This window comes from Lepidothrix coronata, unplaced genomic scaffold, assembly GCF_001604755.1.
Source record: "Lepidothrix coronata isolate B3197 unplaced genomic scaffold, Lepidothrix_coronata-1.0 Scaffold47, whole genome shotgun sequence".
NCBI classification, from domain to species: Eukaryota; Metazoa; Chordata; class Aves; order Passeriformes; family Pipridae; genus Lepidothrix; species Lepidothrix coronata.
Genome location: NW_016690227.1, coordinates 4,526,901 through 4,536,625, shown reverse-complemented (window position 1 = coordinate 4,536,625; position 9,725 = coordinate 4,526,901). Strand labels below are relative to the sequence as shown.

Here is a 9,725-nt window from a genome sequence, read left to right as displayed (position 1 = left end):
TTTCCTTTCCTTTCCTTTCCTTTCCTTTTTTCTTTCCTTTCCTTTCCTTTCCTTTCCTTTCCTTTCCTTTCCTTTCCTTTCCTTTCCTTTCCTTTCCTTTCCTTTCCTTTCCTTTTTTCTTTTCTTTATTATAATTTTATTCCTTGAAGGACAATTATAAGACATTTTACAGCACAATAGCCTATTGATGTAGTAACACATGTAGTGCTTAGTTACCACACATTTACAGACATTTAACAATTACTATCATTTTTCTGATATTAAATTATACCTACTGAGATCTGATAAAGACCTACTGAAGCAGAAAAAATTGCTGAAAGCACTCAAGGGGGTTACTAACACGAGATGTGTCATTATTCAAACATCATTTGGTATTTAGCCTTAATGTAAACTCACCTTTGAGAAAGACTTTGACTAAAATTTTCAGGTGCAGCAACATCTGTGTGTATGTGATCTATATACATTAGATACACACATGTATATGTACACGAAAAATACAGATTTTAAGTACCACCACACATAGTTTCAAGAAGGAATTAGCAGAGGGGCTTACCTTTCAGATTTTAGGACTGAAAGAGTCACTCTTTGAAGGAGAAATTCAAGTAAAAATGCTTTGCATCAGTGATGTGTATTTTGAACCTATACATGCAGTCTACTCTCTCTCTCAGACAGTGCCATTTCTCCATAAAAACAGTGGAAGACAAAAAAGTCTACAACAACCTTACAAACCATTAGTTACATTAGTTATTAGTCAGGTGTTTATATGTGAATAGCTGCTGGATTGTTCTGTCTGGATAGGTAGGAATACAGTGGTATGAGGCAGCAGGAGTCCCTGATGTGATCATGCATTAACAAGTCTCTTGATGTCTGGAAAAATAACAAAGTAGAGAACAGAGACATAATTGTCCCTGATATTTTTTTTACCTTCCAGAAATTAAAATTGCTTTCTCTAGACTGGCCTAACACAGGAAGATAACCTTAATATTCAGTCTCAGTAACTAACTTGTCTCAGTGGCTAAATTAGAAAGCACTGCGAATAAATCATGTACTATGTTTAGAGCCCTTCTGTCTGTCATGATTAAAACTGTTGTGATAAAGGTAATGAATTATTCCTCTTCACTTGCTGTAATCACTGGGAGTATCAGCAGTCACAGGAACTGATGTGACCAGTACAAACGCAAGCCCTGACGTAGTAGTGACTCTGGGAGGCTGATTTTCAGGCTGAGGAATAGTCTGTGTGGAACAGTTGTTTTGGATTGTCCTTGCTTTGTTTTGAAATCCACTTGAAGCACTCAGCATAGCGGACAAACGAGCTCATTTTCTGGGTGTGGTTCTCCAGGGCTTTGGAAGGACTACTGCAAAGTTCTCAGGGAAAGTTTTTTTGGAGTGCTGACTATTGATAAGCCAGTAAATTGTTTTCACTAGTTTCTTGGTGCCAAGGGTGATTTTGAGTGATGTGTAATAATAATAATAATAATGGCCAGTCTTCGCGAGCGAAGATTTGGGAAAGGTCATTAACCCTTCCAGCCTGCGCAGTGGATTTTTTAGGTGAGACACAGCGTGCGCTGAACTGAGCCCACCCTTTAATCCTGAGGTTCATCTGCCGGGGCCAAGCAAACTTGGACAGTGGCAGTGAGGTCCCCAGGACGTAGGTTTGTTTAGAGTGACCTTCTCTTAGATGGATTGCCTTACAGGGCTGACGAGCTCCATCTGCTCGGGGGGCTGGGAATCGAACCCGGGTCGCAGCGGTGAGAGTCCTGCACCCTAACCACTAGACCACCGGGGGCCCCTGAGTGATGTGTAGCCAGGGTCAAAAAGACCTTGCTTGCCATGAACAAAAATGACAAGTGGATTTCTTTTACTAAGATTTGCTCTTGGAGGCGGTGGGGCATTATTGTTCCACTTTACCCTTCCCTCTGTATCTCAGTCAGCTGGGGTCAGAGAAGCATCAAAAATACGAGAAAGCAAAATCCAAGAAACCAGTCAGGTATTTAATACATAACCAGGCTTATATCACAAAAAGGGAAAGAGCTGAGACATACACGTATGACTCTGGTTTCCTTCCAGAGGTTTCTGAAGACCAGGAATGCTGTTGTTGTTCCCTGAGACAGCTGACCTGGGCCTCTGCCAGGGAAGGGGGCAGACAGAGGAGGGGGTGTGTGCGTTTGTCTTTCCCTCCTCAGAATGAAATATGTCTTCTTTCCTCTTCCATTGGCATTACTTGCAACCGTGTCTGTTTTGTAAAATCACCATCTCCCCTGTGGAATCATGAGATTGTTCAAATCCCAAGTTTGAAGGGATAGGCCGCTGCACAACATTTATTTTTGTTTTGCTTTGTGTTTTGATAAGGTTTTGTTTTTATTTCTGTAATGGCAATGTCTGAAATGTTCCCCTTAATTTTCATTTGCATATGGCTATAAAGTATTTCTTATTTCCTCCATTTGGTAGCCTTTAGCAGGCTCTGATCTGCATTCAAGGACTAAAAGCCTTTCAAAAATGTTGTGTCATCCTACAAATAGCCTTTAATTAGTCTAGTGCCTATTTAAAACTTAATAGTTTACAGTACATTTATTAACTTATGAAAAGTAACTGGTTCTTTTTGAACTAATTTACCACTGCTATGCTCGCAGGCAGGTTTTTTAAGGACAGGTTAAACATATGTGTGTAAATATATATAATAGCTAGATACAAATACACATTTCAGCATTAATTTTAGAGCATTGAAACATTTAAAGCATTTGAGAAAAACCACCAGGCTTTTTGACACATAAAGACTTCTTCAGACAAGCTGATATTTTTGAAACTACCTTTTCATTGCTTCCCAGGGGTTCTTAAGTCCTCTCAATGTTCAGGGCATGGGGGCAGTGGTCTACAAGCAGTGGGATAAGGGACAGGAAGTCTTGCATCTGCCACTGTTTCAATGAGTGCTTGTGTGTGTGTCACACTTTATGCCAAATCAGTTGGCAAAGGGACAATTTTTGCTTGTAACAGTTTGCTGTGTGCAGTTCAAAACAGCACAGCTTCCACCGCTGTCCTGTGCAAGATGAGCTCACACATACTCAGCGGCACACCTTACCCTAACATACACGTTCTTCTCAGCACTCATCACCTACAGCCTGGATTGAGCCACTACAGGCAGGCATCAGCAAGCAGCAGTGTGGTGGCTGGCTGGGCTCCAGGGGCCATTCCTCATGGAAAGTCATCAGGCTCCCCTGTGCCTTTCGGGAACACGCACATTGTAGTCCGTGTTGAGTCAACATGTGGCTTATGTTGAATCAAGTCCTGCCTCCACTCCCAATTCCCTATGTGAGTCTGCGTGGTGAGGAAGATGACAGGCCTTACATTCTGCCTTTGCACAGATATCAACCCAATGCTCAGAAAATGGAAGTAAATATTTTTATTAATGTCACTGTGGAACTGCATCGTTCCTCAGGCAGAATTGCCTTGCCTCATGTGTGAGCTAGGGAAGCCTGGAGAAGTTCAAGGTTGCCTAGGAAAACACTATTTCAGGGGAATCAGACTCTATCAACTATGTTGTCACTTTATGGTGGCCAAAAAGGAAATTTGTATCTGAACAGTATCTCTTTGTAAGAAAATCAGTCTGGGTGAAGCAGCATTATTGCCCTTCTCCAGACCCAATTAGCTAGGCTAAAAGAAGCTGACTCGCTGCTTTTCTACTTCCTTCTACACACAATAAGAAGAATTACTTTCAGTAGCTGTTCCCTACAGGAGTAGCATGTACAATGTTCCTTACTCATTCCTGTCTCTGTAGTAATGAGGTGAAATAGTCCATATCTGAATGGTCTTAATACATACTAAAAGCAAGACCAAACCTAATGTTAATGACAGCATTGGGTTGAATGGAGATCTGAGCTGCTCTAGGTCACATTGAAATGTGCCTCAAAAGCTCTGCAGAGACTCTTCTAGAGTCTTTGTTTTAGCAACTGGGGGAGACATGGCTTAGATTACTAATGTCACTGGGGCCAGTAAACGTTTTTCTGGCCAGACCACACTGCAGAAACTTATCCCATTCCTCGCTACTCAAGTAACTGATTTGGCATACGGCAACTTTTAGAAAGGAGGCAAGCTTAGAAATGTTGATTCCTAACAAGAGCTGAGCAGGATGATGAGCAGCACTGGCTATGAAAAACACCAGGAAAATTGTTTTCATGAATATTTAGACCTCTGAGAAGTGTTCCCATACACATGCGCTGTTCCATGTGCTTACCTTGCTAAATGCTGTATTGGAGGCACACCTGCTTGCATCAGCTCCATGGCATGGATCCAGCTGTGACATGGAAGCAGTGTTCTTCTGTGAGCAAGGACAGCTGCTTCTGCTATCAGCCACACCTGGTCATTAGTGAGCAATTTTGTAGCTGTAACCGTAAGGCACTGAAATTTATTTAGTGACAGCAATGTTTAATTTTATGTGGGATTGCTTCAGAGCCAGAAGTTCAGCAGCACGTATTCCTTATGTTTCCAGAGAGGAACACCAGTGTGAAATAGGGTGTTGAAGGCATAGAAGAAAGGGGGATTAGAGGAGGAAAGAATTGAGATGAAGAAAAGCACTTTGAGTTTATTCCCTGTATTACAGGCAAAGTTCATAAAGTATTCAGACTACTCAGCACTTGAACTCTGAGTATGTGGTCAGAATTTCCTCTCACTTCTGAATGACCTACTGCACAAACATTGGCTTGTTGACATATAATAGCTGCCTTCAAACAGGATATTATTCAGCACTCTAAAATAATCTAAAACTCATTAGAAATAGCCAGGTTAATCCCCTTCACCTGTGAGTGAGGAATAAAAAATAAATTATTCACAACCCATTACTCCCCTGGTAAAGCACCACAGATTTTTGTGACTGTTAATGTGGCTGGAATCAATTAAACTGCTGTGCATTCTTTGAGAGTCTTAAAGTGTTTTTAAGTTTGGGCTTAAACATGGACAGTGACATACTTTTCCCAATAAGAATTCACTGCATGTGTTTTAAGGTGTTTTGAACCAATAAAACCTTGTTTAGAAAATAAACCCATTAAAAGCAGAAAGGAGAAATATTTCCATCAAAAAAGAGGGTTTGGTTGCACAGGGTTTGTTTTTTTGTTTAAATCATACCAAGTGAGCTGGTAGGAATGATGAGATGTAGATGGATACACAGAGCTTACTGTAAAGAAATAATTGCATCTGGTTAGTTTATATGAGATAAAAGCAACAAAGGTCATAGTTGTAGAATACCAAAATCCTTCTGACATGAAGAAATATTAATTGGACTTACTTCAGTTTAAACTTTAATTATTTGTCTTTAAAGAAGCGGCATACAGAAATGTGTAACAGAGCAAAACAACTACCCCCTGTACACCTCTTCACTGTCATCAGGGCTGGATCACTCACAGCCAGGTTTTCCACCTGCCAACAATTAAGTGCCTCTTCCTGTAACCTGTATAAACCCTTCAAAAGATACTTCCTCATAACCTGTTTTCAGTTTTTTGTTGTGTGTCAAACAGAGGCAGAAGACAGAAATGTGCTAGAAAAACCTCTTCCTGAATAGAGAGGGCTGAAAGGTCAATTGTTTCCCTCCAAAAAGGGGTGGAGGGGTGGGGAAAAGCAGTTTGCTTTGTAGAGGCAATAGAAGTTCATGCTTTTTTTTCCTTTAGGATTTTTCCCCTTTTCGGAGGTGACTGCGCAAGCTAACTGACCTTTCTGGCACGTGCTGGAAAGAGACATACTTGGCCATTTCAAGCCCCCTCCTGTGCATGTTCAATAGTAAGGCAGACTTCACAATTACCGAGAGGGTCTCAGTTAAATCAACCTTTTGTCATGAGGGGAAAATACTTCACAGGCAGCCCTCTGAGGCTGCTGGGTCCACTACTGGCTTTTCCCCACCATTCCTGACCTCTCTGCTCCCATCTGCTCTCCAAAATGCACTTCTGAGAGGCGAAAGAGGATACTTTGGTCTGTGTGCTTTGCTGTTAGTGATCACAGTAACAGCTAATCCCACAGCATTTAAAACATGATGATTCCACTTGTACATTTACAGCCTTCAAAGCCAATATTGATACTTCTTTTGCCAATTAAAAGAACATAAATGCTTGTCAGACAGCTTTGGAGTCAGGTGTGTAACATGCTGGAATCTAAAAATAAAGCATTTAATTTTCAGCCCTGTCAGTCAACAAAGTCAATGCTGAGCTTTTCCAGTCCTTCATATCCAAAAAGGGTGTTACACTGAGCTAGTGACTGGCCTTAGAGAAGGAAGGACTGAAAGAGCAGAGACTGACACTTTGCATGACCCTGACTCAGTGGGGCAGCTAGCATGCATCAGTTTGGCTAATAGCTGCAAATGGGTTCCTCTGGAACCAGCTCCTTGTTTCATGTATCTCATAAGATTATAACCACACCTAAACTAAACTTCAACAATTTAAGATTTTGGAAACACTTTTAATCCAATCTTTTACCCTATGAAACCCTATTGCTGTTAATGCTGGAGATATTTCAGCAGTTTTTCTGGGCAAGAGCTCTTGCTTATTTTATTATTCATTCCTAGTCATCTTGGCTTCATTTCATTCGTTTTGAGAGGGCAGACAAAATTAATATTTACAGGCACCAAAGCACCTCAGTTTCTGGAAGGCCAAATCATTTCCATGATCCCTGTTACTCCTCTTGGAGGAGCACAAATAAGAAGGATTGCTGTGGGGGGAGGGGTTCTGGCCAGGTAGCCCATGTGCTAGCAGAATAGACAGTAGACAACAAGAAGGCAAGAGAGAGCAATGGCCAGCCATCATGAATGTTGGCCTTTATGAGGGAGAGTAATGAATGGACTGGAAGGGAAGAGCAGTTTTTTTTGTGATAGTGGGAGAGGGAGGATGCAGGTGACCGCAGATGTGCTGGCAAGGTGGGATCTTGGGCTAAACAAGGGAAAGGAATGTCAGGTGGGATTGTCTGGTCAAGAAAAAGTGGCTTTCACTGAAGTTCTTTGACTTTTAGTGCTATTATAGCCAAGTCATCCTAGTGGATTTTCTCATTGAAATTTCAAAGCTTTTCCATTTGAATCACCTAAGAATGTTATCTCACAGAGACATCAAGGCTTCCTGAGTAGTGACATTCACCTGCCAGAATTCCTGCCTTCTGCAGACTTTCACTCAGTGTGCTGGTTTGCTTATGCCACGGTCTTACTTGAGAAAGACTTGATCTTTTTAAACCTGTCAAGACAACACTTCTAGATTTGGTAATCAGTTATTGATTCCCCTAGATCCATACAGTTTTTCTATAATACTTTGTGGTGTTGCCCTTAATATAAAACTGAAAAGTGGGTGTTGGTCTCTCAAAGTCTTGGATCAAACACTTTACCTCAAATAGTCCCTTTTGCATTAGTCTGTGCTGATGACTTGTATGCAGGGAAAGTCTCTTCATTGGATACAGCAACTGCAGAAGCTGAATGTTAGGTCCTGTCCCCCACTAACAGACTACAGCTAGAAGAAGGGCACAGTGTGTTGGGTCTGTGCACAGCTGGAACTGTAAGCAGCATAAACTATGTCATAGATGGATTAATCCATCTATAAGAAGTTTGCCCTCATCTTATGGCCCTGTGCTCAAACACACCTCAGCTAGACCATGGGCTGCCTATCTGCATTCTCACAGCTTCTCCTTCAGGGTCCTCCAGAACCTCATCACTGTTTGTACCACTTTTGGGTGTATGTCTGGGTGTTATAAATAACACTGTTTTGGAACCTCTTTGGTTGTGGCACCTTTTTAAAATTTTCTTTTAATTTTATATTCCTAACATATTAGTGTTGCCATTGTTTTTAACCGTGCTTCCTGAAGGTAAAAACTGTGCTTTTATTAGGGTAAATATCAGGACAACAGCATCTTGACAACTTGAAAGCTCACCTGTTTGTTAAGGGTTCTTCTAGCACAAACTCATTTTAAAGAGTGGGGAGCAGGATGAGAATAGTGGTCTTGAATTTTCTGTCAGCTACAGAATCCCACTGCAAAGTCATAGTAACCGGTGAGGTCAACAAGGGAGGGAAGTCCTGGGTGGAGTTTTAGTTGTTTCCAGGAGCCATATAACTGACAATTCCAGACAGTGTTTGCAGCAACTGCTTAAAGTGACAGCCATGATGCCACCATGGTGAATAAAAGCAGATGCATCTAGTCATGAAGCCTTGTGTCTGCTCCAGGAGGATGACCACAAACACCAGGACTTCCTTCTAAGAGTGCTATGCTATGCTATACTAGTAAGAGACATTTAGTAAGGGTATTTTGTCTTTCTTTTTACTTAGTACAAAACTAGACACCGTCAGTTAGCAGCTGTTTACAAGACTTGTTTTAAGTTTTGATTTTTTTTTAATTTCAAGGTGTTCTTCCTATGCCTATGTAACTGAAGAGGAGAATACAATGGGATTGACTTTCTAGTGTATTTTAGGCTGAGAAACACAGTGGATGGAAGAAGCACATGTATGTGCTTGTACCTGAAAACTAGATGAGCCATTTCTCAGCTGGATCTGATTAATAATTAAACCAAATAGAATGATACGGACTGGGGCATATTGTGAATAACCTCCGAGTGGAGGTCACTTTTTCTATTCTGTATATGTTCATCAATAAAGCCACATTTACGCATTAAAATGTTTGTGTTTGTGTGAGTTTTGGGAAATCAACACTGGGATGGATTACAGATTTTTAAACGCAGTCATTCCTATTAATAAACCAACTGAAAATTTCATTTAGAGAAAATTCAATTAATGATAGGTATGGCACCAAATGTCTATTGTAAAGACATTGAAATCCATTCAAACAATCAAGTGATGAATCTTGTTTAAATTGAACTACACGCAAGATGTGTGTAAACTACACATGTAGAATGCTACCACTAAAACTACAGACCTGGAATTAGGGAATATCTGATAGTTCATTAAAATGTCAAGAAAGGAAGAAGTGGGATGATAAGACAGGAAAAAAGAAGGTCCACAGTTGTTTTGGTTAGGTCTTGGGTTGAAAATTCTTCAACATGTTGTTCTGAAAAACTTTTCAAGGGAAGAATTGACCTCATTTGTGAACTCTGTGACCCTCAGTGCCAATCACAGGGTTCTGTTCCTGAAATTCACTTTAAAGGTAGGAAAGACTTGTTATTGTAAGAGAAAAAACTTTTTTTTTCAAAACAACGCAAATGGTGATGTGTCACTCTCTGAAGGATGAAGTGTTGATACAAGCACATACCTACCTCGTTGGATGGTGGAGTGATGAGGGAGTTGAGATCATATTCTCATGTTTAAAATAGGAACTCAGTGTTATGTGAAGCTAAAACTGCATATTCCACCTTCCATAGTTCTTTGGTCTTAAAATTAAGCATGGTTTGCAATTTATAATTTATGGCCATGTTCCAGTAAGCAGTTTCCATTATTTATTCTAAACCTTAGGTATTAACAAGAATATTAAAAAGGAGGAGGGAGGCTCACAGTTATTGTTGCAGTGTTAGCTTTAATTAAAGTAACATTGGTAGAGTTACAGTGCTAGCAACAATAAAATAGGTAAGCAATTAGAAAAGAAATAATAACAACATTGTCTGTCCTGGGGTTATATATATACATATATATGTATGTTTGTGGTGGGTTGAACTTAATTCTATTTTTGATTTAAAAATCTGCTAATCCAGATAGTCCCCAAAGGCCGAGATTTCCAAAAAGTTAAAGATACAAGTTTCTCTAAGTGACTGCAGCTGACCTTGTCAC

General features: G+C 40.4%; 1 long non-coding RNA gene across 2 annotated transcripts; it reads right to left on the bottom strand.

The window, feature by feature from the left end:
- Positions 1 to 2,011: 2,011 nt before the first annotated feature.
- Positions 2,012 to 7,974, bottom strand: LOC108497360. 2 transcript variants are annotated; one of them, XR_001874777.1, is made up of 3 exons: positions 7,885 to 7,974; positions 4,229 to 4,350; positions 2,012 to 2,258 (listed from the first exon to the last, which is right to left on the bottom strand). It is a non-coding gene; the product is annotated as an uncharacterized LOC108497360 (long non-coding RNA). The 2 variants fall into 2 exon arrangements; XR_001874776.1 differs by lacking the exon at positions 7,885 to 7,974 and adding an exon at positions 7,345 to 7,470.
- Positions 7,975 to 9,725: the final 1,751 nt, after the last annotated feature.